General features: G+C 37.4%; 1 pseudogene; it reads right to left on the bottom strand.

Annotated features, from left to right (window-relative positions):
• Positions 1-13,725: 13,725 nt before the first annotated feature.
• On the bottom strand, positions 13,726-14,239 carry LOC103661708 (annotated as a pseudogene).
• Between the last annotated feature and the right edge of the window lie 3,952 nt (positions 14,240-18,191).

Raw genomic sequence — 18,191 nt, 5'->3', positions numbered from 1 at the left:
ACTACTAGGTATTTACCCAAGGGATACAAATATACTGACTCTAGGGGCTGCATGCACCCCAATGTTTATAGCAGCATTATAAACAACAGCCAAACTATGGGAAGAGCCTACATGTCCATTGACTAATGAATGGATAAAGAAGATGTGATATATCTATATGATGGAATATTACTCAGCCATCAAAAGAATGAAATCTTGCCATTTGCAGTGACATGGATGGAGCTAGAGTGTATTTTGTTAAGCAAAATAAGTCAGTCAGAGAAAGACAAATACCATATGATTTCACTAATGTGGAATTTAAGAAACAAAACAGATGAACATATGGAAAGGGAGGAAATAAGAGAGAGAGGAAAACAAACCAGAAGAGACTGTTTAAGATAGGACAAACTGAGGGTTGATGGAGGGAGGTGGGTAGGGGTGGGTTAAATCACTGTCTTGATGAGCAATGGGTGTTATACGTAAGTGTTGAGTCTCTGAATTGCATACCTGAAATTAACATTACACTGTATGTTAACTAACTGGAATTTAAATAAAAACTTAAAAAAATAAAAAATAAAAACATTTATACTTAAAAAAAGACCCACATTCTAGAACTTCAGCACTAAAAAATATTTTTCTTGTCTAGATTATTTTGTCTATCAAAATTATGACACTTTTATAGTTTTTATCATTAATTTTGCATGTACCTTGTTTACTTCATGGCTTTTGCCTTATTAGACAATCTGAATATCTTCTATTATATTAATGGTTGAGTTAGAGTCATTTACACTCATTGATATGACCAAGTATTTGTTCTCAATTCTATCACATTGTTTTATTTTACTTAAAGCCTACATCATATGGTGTATTTCTTTTTATTTCGTCACATCACTTCTTGTGTAGATAAATTTATTTTTTTTGTTTTAATAATTGGCTTTATACTGCTAATAATGATTACATATAATATTCTAGGTCTTCTTTTGACATACTATTTTTGATTCCTATTATTCACAATAATTAATTAGGCTAATAAAATATTTCTCCCTTTCTCTCCCTATGGTCTAATACCTAATTACAATCATATTATTTTAATTTTTATTACCTATAAAACAACTAGTAAACTTGTTTTACTTCCATATACTCTCTCTCTCTTCTCTGCCAATTTTTGATAGTTCTATTATATCTATGATGTCAAAGCATACACATTTATAATTTTCTCATCATCATCCTAAACACTTAACTTGGTTGCATTGTTTAATATACTTTATGTTTATCACCATACCTAATAATGAAACTTCTCCTATGACTGTTCAGATGATTACAGTAGTTATCTAGACTATTATTCATAAATAGTTGATGGGAACAATATTAGTCAATTACTCTCACGTTCATAATTGTCCGTGACCTTTATATTTTGGCTGAATATCTTTAATAAGTTGCTCCACTGTATTCTATTATGAAATATTATGTTCTAGAAGTGTTGCACCTATTTGCTTTTTTTCCCTTTATAAGTAAATTAATTTTTCCTGGTATCCAAATGCCTTTTTAAAAGATATTTGACATTCAGTAATTTTAATAGGTTATATCTTGGTGTTGATCATTCTCAGTTGAAAGTCACATATAATATTGAAGTCTTCCAGTACATAGGTTTAAGTATCATTGTATTCCATAAATAGTTTCCTTAATGATAATTATTAGTATTTGTTCTAGTCCATTTCATTGTTTTTCACTTTGGTGATGCTAATCATAGTGTGTTGGATCATCTTTTCATGCCTATTTTTCTCTTGAAGAGTTTTTTTTTTTTTAATTTTTAACTCTTAATTTCATTTTCCTTTAGAGATATTGTTATGAATCATATTCAAAAATCATTTCTTCTCCTGGAATTCATAAATGCAATCCAAGTTCCACACTATTGAATCAGGGACAGAAACGGAAAAAATATCAGAAGGGGGACAGAAATTAATGCTATGTGTTTGTACTATCCCTCATTCCTTCTTCTCTATTTTCTGCACAATGTGTCAACAATCTATGCTATCATGAACCCCCTTTATATTCAGATATATTAAGTTTTAACACACATTTATTCAATTTTGCAAGCCTTCCTTATAACCTCTTAATGTAGTAAGCAGCTGTTTCAATTGCCCATTGAAGTTTTTAATTTTCTAATATTTTGTGAATGTGGTAAGATGTGGTATTGTTCCACTGCATTGTTCCACCGCACCCGCAATAAACTGAGTTCCCTCACCAAATGCTATACGAGCAGAAGGTCCAAACTGGAATGTCCTGCGCTAGGCTAGGCATTAACAGTGTTAGAAGTATTTTCTTCAGTTAATGGATATGTAAATCTAGATTCAAAATAATTGCCTACATTGGTCAAGGCCCTTTGGTATCCACCCAGCGACAAGAATAATGAGTCAATGTAATCTATAAACAATGGGCCTGCATAGATCTACTCAAAATGCAGCCATGGCTTCTTTTAGTCTCTAATGTTCCTATTGAAAAAAGCAAATAGTGTCAGTTTCTAAGCCAGTAGGACACATAGTTTTTCTCTGCCAATCAGTGTATTTCTTGGTAGCTCCCCATGCCAACTCATCTCATGTGTCCAAGAGACCACTTTCTAGGAACCATCAAGAGTATCTACTGCTTGGTTTCAGGCCCCTTCTGAATTTGGATGGCATTCTCTTGGTGGGCATCAATATGGCCCATTTTGATTTCTGCCTCCTAAATTCACAACATTTTCCATAACATAGCACCCACTGAAATTTCTTTTGTCTTCCAATTATCTCTGTCTCATTTTCTAGATATGTTGCTGGTTCATTAGCTATTGCCCTATAAATGTGAAAAATCTATATCATATTATCAGCCAGTTACAGTACAATTGCTTTCCAGATTATTAACCTTCTACTCTTGAGACATCTGTAAATCATGCTGCATTTTTAGCACCTTCAGATAACTGATCATTGGAAGGGGCCCATTTAGTCAGAATGTTAGGTAATTCCTCAGGAAGATTTAATGTGGGACCCAAAGAATAATAGCTGTGTGTTCATTTATGTAGTTTGTACCCTCAGTGGTTTCTTCTGTTGCATTTTCTTGAATATTTCCAAGAACCAAGAATACTTCCACTTCCACTTGCTGAGGAACATCTCTGCGCAATTCCCATCCTGCTGGGATGATGATCTGATAGAACACAGACCAAAATAGAGATTTCAGGTCTCAAAATAACTGCATGCCATTCAACAATAGAAGCTTAAATTAAAACCCAAGAGGTAGTTAGCAGTTGCTAACTGAATATGGCAGTACACTGAGCACCAGTGTCCACCAATACTAATAAAGTTTTTTCCTAACCCAAGCCATTTTACCGTATTTACAAAGCAAATGACTTCTCATTTCCTGGTGACTCAATTGCTCTATCTCCAAGGTGTTTGGAGTAAGTGATCTCTACAGTCCCTCTAAGATAAGAGACTTTTGAATACTTCAATTTTTTTCTCTCTTGATTTTATTTCTTCAGGCATCCAAGGAAATTATTTCTGCAGATGAAGTAATCACTTTCTTCTAAGCTCAGAGAGATCAGTTGGGTCTATTTATATAAATAAAAAAGAGTCAGTCTATAAATAAACTGCATTTTTCATAAGTTTGCTCTCTAAGATTTCAGAAACACAGCCTTAATTACGGCTCAGTAGGTAATACTTTTTATCATCAACAAATTGTAGCAACCATAAAAGTACAGTAGGAATCACTGCAAAGGGTAAGATCAGAATTTTCCCATTTTAAGAATGCTTTATTCAGGCATTTTTCCCACCAAAATTATTACATCTGATTTCCCCTAATGCAATAGACCAGAAAGAGTCAATAAATCTATTAGTCTAATATTTCTAGAGAAATAATTTTAAGTCTTTGGATAAAGGATTAATACCAGCTGAAGAGAATGTAAGACATCGGGATTGGAATAAGGGTCTCCCACATAGAGTGGAAATTATAAGCATAATCTCCTAAGGTTAAAAAAATCCATTCAGTAACCTTATTTTTCACACTAGCACTAGGACTCAGGAAGATGGCACAAACCAGAGAAGAAATGTAGTTTTCTGTCATGCCATCATCTTTGTGTCCTACTACTCTAAGCCAACAGGGGAAATCTTCCAGGACCAAAAGCAATGCACCTTGTCTGTGGCTGGAGAATGCGGTGGCAGTGAGAGAAGAGACAGGAAAGGGAAGTATAGCATTAAGATCTTTTATAACAGATTTTCACCAATTAAAAATCAGTGCACACAGGGCATGTGCACGCACACATAATCATTATTGTGTAATTTATACCTTTGTTCTATACTAATATATTATGTAAATTTTAAAATATATATCAATAGCATAAAACAGTTAAAGGATAAGATAAAGAATAAAAGTAATAAAAGTTCTAATATATCCCCCCACATCCTAACGAATCTTCTCCAGCACTGCGTGCAATTTTTCCACCTCACTTGGAGACCAATGGTATAAGGAAGAGATGCTAGGGTTAGAACCATTTATATTTATTTAGGTGAAACAATGCCTCCCTTTTTTATTGTTTTATAGATGTTGTTATTTCTAGAAAGTCTTAAATGTTATTTTTCTCAGTCTTTTCAGATTTTCACACTACTTTATTTTATATAAACTTAATACATTTTCAAAATCCTATAAGAATTTTGAAACTAAAGATTAAACTACCTTGGAAATTTTGCTTTGCCATAGAAAACAATAAAAATAATAAGATTATGAGGGTTGTTTCCAAATATAGGTATACCTCAGATATATTGTGGGTTCAGTTCCACACCACCACAAGAAAGTGACTAACAGTAAGGGGAGACAAATACATTTTTTTGGCTTCCTAGTGTATATACAAGTTATGTTTACACTATACTGTAGCCTATTAAGTAAATGTGCAATAGTATTATGTCTAAAAAAAACAGTGTACACATTTAAAAATATTTTATTGCTAAAAAATGCTAACCATCATTACAACAATGAGTTGTAATCTTTTTCTGGTGGAGGGTCTTGCTTCAATGTTGATAGATGCTGACAGATCAGGGTGGTGGTTGCTGAGGGTTGGGATGGCTGTGGCAATTTCCTAAAATAAGACAACAATGAAGCTTGTTGCCTCAACTGACTCTTAATTTAACAAAAAATTTCTCTGTAGCATGCAATGCTGTTTGATAGCATTTTCCCTACAGTAGAATTTCTTTCAAAATTGGAGTCAATATTCTCAAATTCTGCCACTGCTTTATCAACTAAGTTTATATAATATTCTAAATTCTTTGTTGTCATTTCAACAATTTTCACAGTATAACAGAAGTAGATTGCATCTCAAGAAACTACTTTCTTTGCTCATTCATAGGAAGAAACTCATCTGTTAAAGTGTTATCATAAAACCGCAGTAATTCAGTAACATCTTCAGGCTCTACTTCTAATTCTGGCTTTCTTATTATTTTCATCACATAGTCAGTCACTTCCTCCACTGAACTCCTGAACCCTTCAAAGTCATCCATGAGAAATGAGATTAAATTCTTCCAAACTCCAGTTCATGTTGATATTTCCCATGAATCACAAACTTTGTTAACATGGTATGTAGAATGGTGAGTCCTTCCTAGGAGGTTTTCAATTTATTTTGCCAAAATCCATCAGAGGAATCACTATATCTGGCAGCTTGGATCAAGAAGTCATTTTAATGCTCAAGTCTTATTGAAAAAAATACATTTTATAGCAGCATTATCAACAATAGCCAAACTATGGAGAGAGCCCAATGTCCATCAACTGATGAATGGATAAAGAAGATGTGGTATATACATACAATGGAATAGTATTCAGCCATCAAAAGAATGAAATCTTGCCATTTGCAACGACAGGGATGGAGCTAGAGGGTATTATGCTAAGCAAAATAAGTCAGTCAGAGAAAGACAAATACCATATGATTTCACTCATGTGGAATTCAAGAAACAAAACAGACGAATATATCAGAAGGAGAAAAAAGAGAGAGAGAGAGAGGGAAACAAAGCATAAGAGACTCTTTAAAACAGAGGACAAACTGAGGGCTGATGGAAGGAGGTGAGTGGTTGATGGGTATTAAGGAGGGCATTTGTTGTGATGAGCACTGAATGTTAAATAAAAGTGATGAATCACTAAATTCTACTCCTTACACGATATGTTAACTAACTAAAATTTAAATAAAAATTTTGGAAAAAAGAAGAAATGGCAATGATCTGAACTTGACCATGCAAACACAAAATCTTCAGATGTTTCTCCAAATCTTTTCCACAAGTGGATTGATTATGATTTATTCTGCACTGTCTCTATTGCAAGAAACCTCTGGAGAGGTCTGTCTACCTGTCAGGTAGAGCATTTTGACTCATTAATGAATTCTCCTTCTACAGCAAGGATGACATTAACAAATAGAAGAAAAACCCTATAGTGAAGAGAGACTTAAATTTGCAATTTAAATAAAACTGTAAGAACAGGCCAAAAAAAAAAAAAAAACTATCAAGTAAATGTCCTCATAGGTGTTTTATTTCTATGAGAAATTGATAAGAACTAATTTCCATTCAAAACATCTAACCAGTATAACTGGTTATACTGGTTAAATATAACTTGAAATATAAATAATTGTAAGATATGTTCCCCTTTACTTTTATTTTGTTGACTTTTAAGGAATGTTGATGTATTATTTTTTTTATTTCACTCTGTGTATTTTATACTCTGTGTGATGATTTGATGTAAAAAAACCACATTAGCCTCTTCCAATTACTTCCCAATTAAATTGAGACCAAAGAGTGTTTGATTAAGGCTGTGGGATTTGCTTTTGAAACATCTGGATTGGAATGCTGACCCTGTCAGTTAAGTTTCAAATTGCTTCTCTGTTAGTTTCCTCACTCATAAAAGAGAGATTTTAACAATTATGGCACTACATTGCTATATACATTTTTGGACTATATACACATCTATAGTTGACCCTTGAACAATGTAGGGCTTAGGGGCACTGACCCCCTACACAATCAAAAATCCAAACTTTTGCCTCCCCCAAAATTTAACTATTAAAAGCCTACTGTCTACTAGAAGCCTTACTGATAACAAAACTGTCAATTACCACATATTTTGTATGTTACATATATTATATAATGTATTTCTACAATAAAATCAGCAAGAGAAAAGAAAATGTTAAGAAAATAATAAGGAAGAGAAAACACATTTACAGTACTGTACTGTATTTATTCAAAAAATCTGCATATAAGTAATTCAAACTCTTGTTGTTCAAGGGCCAACTGTACTATAATGTCTTATAGACGTACCTGAAGGACTTCTGTTCAGGAAAAATAAATAGTTACATTTAAAAAAATCAGGGTATATGGGGGAAAAAAGGATCAGGAACAGTTCTCAAAATTTATACTATTTAGTTAACAAGAGCACTACCAAAATATACAATCAGTTCTGGGGGAGAGACTTTGGACTACTGAAACAGGCTGGTCAACACGACTGGAGGCAACCTCACCAGATATAAAAATGCACCAACATGGGTCACCTGGATGGCCAGTCAACTAAGCGTGTGATTCTTCATTTCAGCTCAGGTCATGATCACAAGGTTGTGAGACTGAGCCCCACATTGGGCTCTGCGCTAGGTATGGAGCCTACTTGGGATTTTCTCTCTCCCTCTCCCTCTGTGCCTGACCCCTCTCTCAAAAACAAACAAACAAAAAATGCATCTATCCCCCAATTACAGAGTTATCATTCCCTTATTTGCCAACTCCATGCCAACTAGCGCCTACAGGTGCTTCAGTATGGAGCGTTATAGTTTTAATTGTTGGGATACTGAGGAACTGCAAGTGTTCCCAGTAAAGAGGATAAAGCTTCCTAAGAAGAAAAAAGAAAAAAAAAAATCGGTGTTTCAATCAATTAGGAAGTATATTAATACTATAAAAGGTAGGACAGCCATTTCTGCATACACCTGTTGACTCCCGGCTGTGCAGGCAGCCATGGAAGTAGCGGGTTGCTAATAACTTGTTTTGTACGGGTTGTGTGAGAGAAGCACCTATGCAACATTATTAATATCATTTCAAATTAATTACAGAAGGAAAATGTTCCTATCCATGACCAAATCTACTTTATGTGAATGGAGATTACATACTGAGATCCTATCTGTATGTTTTAAAAACTATTGTCAATGGCTTCATCTTTCTCTATCATTAATATCTTAAATGTACATAATATGTTAATGCAATAATGCAATACATACAATTTGTGCATAAACATGCACATATTGATGCGTTCTTTTCAGCTCTTGATCAACAGCTGAATACTACACTAGTCAGTATGTAATAGTACAGAGATTAGAAGGTAATTTGTACCTCAGAGTGTTGGCTATATTTGATTTTTTAATCTAAACCAGATTTAGATTAAGCCATATAAAATGCTGATTTGATCATAGATTGTGTTCTTAGAAATCTTCTTAGACCACTAAGAACATTTCGGAATAAATGTGTATCCAGAAAATTTTGTGCACTATTTTGAGCAAATTTTACCTATTTTCTCTTTAATATATTTCCAATCTTGTGGAGTTTATGCAGTGATCATATTTGAAATGAAAAATGATACTAAGCAAAATGAAGCATACATAAAGATATCAGGTTCTCCTGTACACACTAATTTCTGATTCCTTCTTTAAATGATAGTAAGCGAGTGTGTAGCACAGAAATTATATACCAATCACGGACTCCTATAATTGTACTGATTAACTTTGATTTAATTAACAGATAGGCGTTCTCCAAGGAGCTCTTATTTCGAGAGCAAAAAAAAGCTGAATTATCCAACTACCCCCTACTCACACACATTTAGCAGTTTTTAATTTAGAGTAATAGATACTTTAATGAGTTTTGAAAGATTAATTCTTCTCTTAATTATGTCACCTGTATCTTTTGAATCAACATGGGAAATGCCAGTGTTTGTAGATAACCAACAGAAGTCTGACCCACCACCCCCTACGTATTTGAGTAGAAACTTTTCTCCTCTTAGACAAAAAATAAATAAATAAACAAATCTTGATGTTATTAGAATTCTTTTAATGAATTTGTATGAATATGTTTTTGTTTCTTTGGAAATTGTCTCCAAATTACTTGAGGGTATAAATGTAGGTTGCAAAATTATCATGATGCTATAATTCTATGGAATTATATTATACATGCATTTCATTTTCTAAAATTCCAACAAATATACTTAGGAAATAAAGAAGGAAAGAAGTAGGGAGAAAAAAAGGAAGGGGAGAAATAATTTACATTTTCAGGTAATGAACTTCCCATTTTCTTTTTTTTTTTTAAAGATTTTATTTATTTATTTGACAGAGATAGAGACAGCCAGCGAGAGAGGGAACACAAGCAGGGGGAGTGGGAGAGGAAGAAGCAGGCTCACAGCGGAGGAGCCTGATGTGGGGCTCGATCCCATAACGCCGGGGTCACGCCCCGAGCCGAAGGCAGACGCTTAACCGCTGTGCCACCCAGGCGCCCCGAACTTCCCATTTTCTTGATTTAGCAGAGTCCCAGTGAGAAAAGGAGATGGGAGAAATGAATCTTCAATTCAGTCATTCTGACCTCTCATTGTGTAACAGTTCTGCACAGAGAAGTATGATTCTAGTGCTTAAAATGTGCATTTCGTACCATCTGGACTCTGAATACAATCTAATGCTTTACCTTGTGCTAAACTGAAGCAGCAGCAATAGATTCCAGCTTGAAGACTAGCTATTTTGTTCCTTAGGAAATATGGTGTGTGCACATATCCTACTTTATAGGTGATATGGAGGATTCTCAAGGGCAACTTTGATAATGTGATTTTCGCTTGCCTACAAACTGTAGTAGCTACTCCTCATGTAATCTGTGACTCTGTTGTGCACACATATGTTTAGAAACATTGGTAGTGAGGACACTGATCACCTCAAAGTCATCACTGTGACTCATATCCAACTCATCTCCATGGCTCCAGTCTTACTGATAGCTACTCCAGTCCACCTTTGTTGGCTGGGTTTTAGTTGCAAAGAGATTATCTCTTTGTTTGCTTGCTTGTTGGTTGGCTGGTTGCTTGGAGTATCATTTGTGTTCTACAAAACACTCATCAGTGTTATAATATCTGAGTCCCTGCATGTTTCAAAATGTCTTTCTGTTATCTTTATATTTGAAAAAGAGCTTACTTAATGGGATAAATTTCTTGGAACACATTTTTCTCTCCCGAAGAATTTTTAAGAACTCCTCGACTCTCTTCCAGCAGGTAATGTGTAAAATTTCAAGACCAAATTGATTTATTAAACTTACAAGTGATTTAACTATTTTTGCTTGTTGCATATAATATTCTCTCTTTATCTATGACTCCAGGGGTCTCGTAACTTCACTTGAATATGTCTTGACTTGATTCTTTTGTATAAACCTTGATTGTGACATGACGAATCCTTCTGAACTCTTAGTTCTTTGGTCTTTTTAGGAACTGTTCCCTGTTTTAGGTAAAATTTAAATAACACAAAATCCACCATTTTAATCATTTTAAAGTGTACAATTCAGTAGCTTTTAGCACATTCACAGTATTGTGCAACCATCCCTTCCATCTAATTTTAGAACATTTAAAACATGCTCTTCAAATGATAGGATAAAAGCCCATCTTTGAAGATACTAAGATTCAGTTTTTGGACATGCCAAAATTATTTTATGTTTATGCCTTTTACATTTTTGATCTCATAAATATAACTCTAAAATAGATCCTTGTACATAAATTTTTGTCTGAATTTCTGCTTACTTCCTTAGATCAAATCATTAGGAGTGAAATTATTGGACTTAAAGAATAAGATTATTATCAAGATTCTTGATATATAATACTTTATATCATATCATTTTCCACTTCCATAATAATTCATACACCACATTGGGGGCTATTGTTTTAATAATACTTAGTATTTTGAAGGGGGAAAGGATTCATGGTATCTTTACTCATAGTCTGTTTATTCATTGTTTCCTACTCAGCACTTGATTTGCAAAATCTATATACAACAGACGACCTGTCAGTCTCCAATTTAAAACCTTCCTAAATATGACCTTCGATATTGTGTCCCTCCATACACCCCCCAAATATATTCTGTTCTTAACTCTCAGTACCCGTGAATATGACCTTATTTGAAAACAGAGTCTTTGCTGATGTAATCAAGTTAAGATGAGTATATTTGTTTGGGGCTGACCCTAATGCAATGACTGATCTCATTATAAGAAGAGGTTAATTTGGACACAGAGAAGGTAATGTAAAGACACACAGGGAGAACGTTGTGTGATGACAGAGACAGAATTAGAATGATGTGTCTAGAAGCCAGGAACAACAAAGATTGCCAGCAACCAACAGAAACTAGGAAGGAGGCATGGAACAGATTCTTCCTCAGAGTCTCCAGAAAGAACCAAACTTGCCCACATCCTGACTTTAGGCTTCTAGCCCCTCAAACTGTGAAAGAATAAATTTCTGTTGTCTTAAGCCAGTCAGTTTGTGGTAATTTGTTATGACAACCCTAAGAAACCAATATAAATGTCAAATGCTAATGCTACAGAGAGGTCAAGGAAGTTAAGGACAGAAAATGACACTTTGATTTAACGTGCAGGCAATTGATAGGACAGTGTATTGACAGTATTAAATATTTAAAACTTAAGAATATTATTGTGAGTGACAAAGTGAAAATAATGAATTTAGATATTTTGTTAAAGAAGCTAACGTGGGAAGAGAAGGAGAGAGAGAAGAGTGATAATGATAACTAAAAGGGAATGTGGCGAGAAAAAAGCTATTTTAATGTAGATTCTTAGATGTGTTTCAACCTAAAGGGAAAAAAAAAGATGCTGAAGAGAAAGAGAAAAGAGTTGTTGAAAGAACAGGTGGCACAGATAAAAGAATGGGTTTCTTTTAGAAGATAAATCACTTTCACCAAGATGATAACAAATGATGAAAATATTGACGAAATTCACAGAAATGTGAAATTCACGGCTGATGTTCTTTTTTTTTTTAAAGATTTTATTTATTTACTTATTTAGAGAGCAGGAGGAGGGACAGAGAAGGGGAGAGAACATCTCAAGCAGACTCCATGTTGAGTGCCCAGTGCAGAGCTGGATCTCACGACCCTGAGATCATGACCTGAGCCAAAATCAAGAGCTGGTCATTAACCAACTGAACCACCCAGATGCTCCAACTTGGCTGATGTTCTGAATTTTTTTCAGATAAACTGGAGATAACTTGCTGAGAAGGAGAAGGATGATGGAGAAAGAAGAAAGTTGAAGAAATTTGGGATTCAGGGAAATGGAAACTGATAGATCCACATGAAAAGGGTGTCTGGCAGAAAGCAAACATTTTCAAGGAGCACCGGTCTGCACAATAGACTGGCATTTTATCGATTGCTGATTATTGACTGATTGCCAGCAATACTTAGCAGACTGATTGTAGGAGCCCAAAACTCAGAGAGTGGAAATGACCCAATGTGATTGCAAAGTAGTATGATGAAATAACAAAGGAAAAAAGTGCAAAGCAAGAGTCAAAGTGTGGACTATCAGATCTGAAATTCATAAGAAAGAAAAATAAATCTCAACGCAGTGGGAACACTGAACATACTGAAACCAAACTGTTAAAGAGAAGTTTGTTGTCAGAGAAATCTGGAATTTTGACAAAATTTTCTGAAAATAACTCGTCCACTAGCCAGCACCAATACCTGAAATTCTACCCTATTATTTTTAAGAGGACTGTTAAAATAAAAATACAGGTGTGAAATATGCCATATGGTTACCTTGAGTTGTAAGAGAGAAAAAAAAGGAGGAGAAAAGAGGGGGCGAAAGCATGTCATCAGTATCCATTCTATTATTATAAGTCGTTAGCAAATTACTGGGGCACATTACCAATAGGTATTCTAAGCAAAAATATGGAGAACAAATAAAACTTGAAAGAAATGTAATGTATTACACATAATAAAGCAGGTAAACATTTCTTGGTCATTAGGAATAAATAACAAACATTCACATAAAAGATCAGAATTTGTATTAACATTTACACAGTCAAACCAAGATTTAATTACTATAATGTAAAACCTATTAGCATCTCCTATGATACCATGCTTGGCTTATTTCCTACCAGCCTCATGCATTTGCATAGGTTTTAAATGTGCTCAAACATATTCCCAAGGTTTTTTTTTTCCTTACTATGTAAGTCTCTTTTTATTCTTTTGGAAATCTCTTCAAGTTAACTACTGCTTCCCTTTGTATGTGATGAAATGTGTAAGGAGTCATTTCAAATGTTTGCACATGTATGAGCATGGTCTTTCCCTTTACTTGAACTCAGAATTAACAGTTTGGTTCTTGTTTTTTTTTCTATTCCAGTCCCAGATGAAGTTTTCACTGTAGAAGTTATTTGCAGGCAGTCTTATGCTTTCTAGCCGTAGTCTACAACCAGGCCCTAGCTTCTCCAGGACACAACACAGGATCGATTTAAATATGTATTAAGCTAAGAGTCATTCTCTCAAATGAGTTTAAATGCATTTTATCTTTAGATAACCTATATGATATGTTTTTTTTAAAAGCCTTAAAAACAGTGCCTCCACTCCAAATAAATCAAGGTCAAAATAAAAGAAGAGCTCAAGATGACATCAGGCCCGTTTGTGTAAGTCCTGGTGTTGTGTGGATGAAGAGCAGCAGCCAGTTACGACAAAAGGTGATGCGTCCAAAGTAATAGCCAAATTTGTTAACACTTTTCCATTTCTAAGCTGTCCTTCAAGAAAATCATACATGGGGTCACACCATTCTCACAATAGTCCAGCAGAGCAACCATGCCATCTGGATTCGTGTTTTCCCCAATAAAGAACTGGTAATTTTTGAAACTAGCTAGGATGTGTTTGATTTGTTCTTCGCCTCCTGTCACGAAAGATTTTACTCTTTCTGGCCTCTCTTCTTTAATTTTGCCTTTGATTGATTTCATGTAATCTTTGATGTACTTCTTGTGGGCTTCTTTTGTGAAGCCGGTTTCCTGCAAATGATGGTTCATGACAATAGCAACATCAGTGATTACTGTGCTTCCAGTACCTTTGCCAGGGACTTCAGTGGAAGCATTTCCACCATTAGTGAATCATCAATGTTACCCTCTGTCCTACTGACCATCTTCCCCTCCATCTCCAGGCAGAGTCCATCTATGATCTCCCAAATCTCGTAGATGTCGGAGAACATCTCACCTGGCTGAAGAAGTCCTGGTAGATGATCATGAAAGCAGCTGGAGAGAGAGCACTGTGGAGCTAGTTTAGCTGGAGCCTAGAGCTCTGAGCTAGTGGTACAGTCTGAGCGGCATTGGCGGGGAGGAGGAAGTGGCAGAAAAGTCACACTCCCAAGTTTTGAATGTAAGAGTATAGGGTCCTTCTCTAAGACTTAGCTTCTGGTATGTTACCGTTTCCTCTGCCTGTCCTTCCCTTGGGAGTCCAAGGCCAGGACGTTTGGAGTTCTTATAGTAGTAGAAAGAGGAATTGGGAAACTAGCAGAGTGGACTCAGATAAGGGCAGAATTCAGATTCTAGAGCTACCATGAGCAGATTATTCATCAAATTCTCTTAGGAAGAAGTCTAAGGAAGCTCCTTTCTTAGCCATTATCTTCTAAACCTTCCCATTTTTCAAGGCATAATCTTCTGACAAGTCTATTTTTTGGCCCTTCATTCCATCCTTACAAGGAATTTTTGTTAATTGAAGTAGAGTTGACACATAATGTTACACTAATTTCAGGTGAACAACATAGTGATTCCACAACTCTATATGTTATGCTATGTTCACCACAAGTTGGCTACCATCAGTCACTGTACTCCACAATTACAATACCATTGACTATATTCTCTCTGCTGTACCCTTCATCCCTGTGACTTACTCTTTACATAACCGGAATCCTGCATTTCCCACTCCCCTTCAACCATTTTGCCTATTCTCCCTTTTCACCACTGGCAACAATCCGCTTGCTCCCTATATTTATGGGTGTGTGTCTACTTTTTTGTTGGTTTTATTTTTTAGATTCTACAGATAAGTGAAATCATATGGTGTTTGTCTTTCTCTGACTCATTTCACTTACTATAATATACTCTAGGTCCATTCATGTTGTCACAAATGGCAAGATCTCATTTTTTATGGCTGAATTATATTCGTCTGTGTGTGTGTGTGTGTGTGTGTGTGTGTGTGTGTGTGTGTGTAACACCTCCTCTATCCATTCTTCTACCTATGGCCACTTAGGTTGCTTCCATATCTTGGCTATTGTAAATGAAGCTGCAATAAACAGAGGGGTGCATGTATCTTTTCCTTACAAAGAAATTCTTTAAGTTGACAGAATCCAGAATCCAGTTAACACAACAACGTCCTGTTCAGTTGCACACTCCCATTTTTCTCTGTAGTTTCCTATTCCACCATTCATAATACTTGCTCTAAAGTCAAAAATACTGCTAGACTGCAGGCTCAGTGAGGACAGGGTTCATGTCTGGCTTATGTCTGTAGTTTCACTTCTCCATCCCGAGTACTTGGCACAGCTCCTGGAAGGAAGTATACTCAGTACTGATGGGAGGCATGACTGAAGCAATGAATGAACAATAAATCCTCTACTCGGATACACAGAGATTCTCTCTGTGGAAGGCAAATCTAAAAGGAAAGCCATGACCTGGATCCCTCTCTTCCTCTGAAAGAACTCACTCATTAAACCCTTTTCATTGGGGGACTGGGTGGTTCAGTGGGTTGAGCATCTGCCTTGGGCTCAGGTCATGATCCCAGAGTCCTGGGATAGAGTCCTGCATCAGGCTGGCTGCTCAGTGGGGAGTCTGCTTCTCCTTCTGCCCACCCCCACCCCACCCTGCTCTCTCTCTCTCTCTTAAAAATAAATAAATTAAAAATCTTAAAAAAAAACCCTCTTTCATTGTAAGTACTTCTAATTCTATCATTATCACTTTTTTTTTTCTTATCATTTCCATTCACAGAAAAGTCCAATGAAGGCAGAGTCACAGACATTATAATCTGTATGGATAAGTAAAGCACAGAGTAAACTGAATGGATTTCTACACAACTAGGTAATTTTACAACATTAAATATTTGATCAAAATATGCATAATCCCAAGCTACCACACGACTTATTTGATGACTGATGCAAGTCATACAAAAATTTTTTTTTTTAATTCTTCCTTGATTTCCTTAGGGAAGAAAGAGGTTTTCACTTGTAACTCAGGTAATTTCTAAGTGGTGAATTGGCAGAAAGAAATAACCTGCCTTTCAAAAGAAAGTGATTTAGTTTAGAATTAGTAAGCAGGACATGTGGACTCTATTAAATTCACTGATGATTTATCACATATTTTCACAGGCCTTTCTGAGGAAAAATAATAAATAATAACTTTTGATACTTATCATTTTCAGCCTGCATTTATTTTGAAGCAGAGTTAATTATATTTATTATCAGGTTGCCTCAAAGTTATTTCCATACACTACCTTGTTTGTCATAAAAACTACAAGAAAGAAAACATTATTCATTAGCAGACATCCAGGTCCATTTGCACAATAATCACTGCAGAGTTTTGGAGAAATATGTTCTACACCAGGAAACTAAAGGATACAGAATCATCACAAATCACATGGTACCTTTTCTTGAAGCAAATAAAACTTTCTGTGCCCGTCTCTTTTACCTGAAAATGTTCAGATGAACCAAACAATGATAACAAGAAGAAAGGATGCTAACATGTATTGAGGTCTCCCTCTTGCCTCCTGTTTTTGAAGGTCTGTTGAAACTACTTGCCCCATAATTATTCTGTAAATTAGATTTTTTAAATATTCACTTTCAAATGAGGTTCAAAGAATTTAGTGTTTGGGGGAGGTTGCTAAAACACGATTAACCCAAAATCTCGTTATTCCTGCCTCCAAAAAACTAATAAAGACGAGTTTCTGCTCTGGAACATACTGGTAAATTGCCGGTAACACCCAAGCACAGACTACTGCCTCCAGCTCGCACTGCACAGAGCACCGCTGCTCGGTGCTCCCAGCCGAACCTCAGAAGTCAGGCCCTCTGGGTCTGCGCAGGAAACAGGTCGCTGTCACTCACCCTTATCAGTGTGTCCTCACGGTCCGACCCGGAAACTAAGGCGCCAAATGTCCAAAGCCGGATAGCCACATGAATGTGTTTAGATGCTTACAAAATGTGTTCACGCCAGAGAATCGAAGAGTCAAAGCTTGTCATCGAATTACAAAAACCACCTGCACCTCGGGTTTCCGGTTTCCGCTCAGCGCGCTCTGGCGTTCCGAGGAGAGCGGACTCCCGCGGGAGAAACCGGGCTCTGCCCGGAGGAAGGCGACGGGGCTGATTTCTGGCGACAGAGTTCAGAGGAAGACACACGGGTGCACTTCGTAAGTGGGAGGGAAGGGACCTGGGAAGTGAGAACGCGCACGGGCGGAAAGTGGAACGAACGTCCACAAGCCCGCGGCGCCGACCAGCGCTGTACCCACAGCCCGCGGCGGTCACAGCCCCGCACGCCCTCGACCCCCCACCTCGGCTTTAGGCGCGAATGGTGTCACTGGTTTGGGCAAGCACAGCCCATACGGAATGTCTGCGAACAGGGACCTCAGCCGAATACTTGACGTTAAAAGAGGAGAAGACCATCGCGTACAGATTTAATTACAACCGTGCGAGCGCAGCCCTTCCTGGGCGTCCGGAGCCGCCAGCTCCCGCCGCGGGGCCGCACGCAGCGCACGAACGGAATGAGAAGGGCGCGAGGGAGGAAAGGCGCGCCACCGCAGCCCCGAAGGGGTTCGTCAGCCCCGCGGCCCGCGCGACGTCAGCAGAGCAGGGGCCGGGCGAGACTATAAAGCCCGCTGCGGCGCCCGAACCTCCGCGCTCCGGCCGGCGCCCGGGAACTAGCGCGGGGCGACCCCGGAGTGCCCCGCCGGGGACGGCTCCCCGCATCTCCCTTCCCTCGCACCTCGCGCTTCCTGCCGGCCCGAGCGAGCGAGCGGACGCCGCGGAGAAGCCGCCTCCCCCGTGACCCGTCACCTGCGGGCGCGAAGCGTCTGTCTCACAGCCAGCGAGCGCGGCGGTGGTTTCTCTACCCTGAAGTCCGCCCCGCAGCGAAGGGACCAGCAAGCGGAGAAGAACTTCGGCGGGTCGGCTCCGGCTGGCGGCGGGGAGCGCGGACGTCCGGGCTGCACACTCGCCGCC

This window comes from Ursus maritimus, unplaced genomic scaffold, assembly GCF_017311325.1.
Source record: "Ursus maritimus isolate PB19 unplaced genomic scaffold, ASM1731132v1 scaffold_11, whole genome shotgun sequence".
NCBI lineage: Eukaryota > Metazoa > Chordata > Mammalia > Carnivora > Ursidae > Ursus > Ursus maritimus.
Note: the sequence above shows the minus strand (reverse complement) of the source record. Positions and strands in the feature narration are given on the sequence as shown.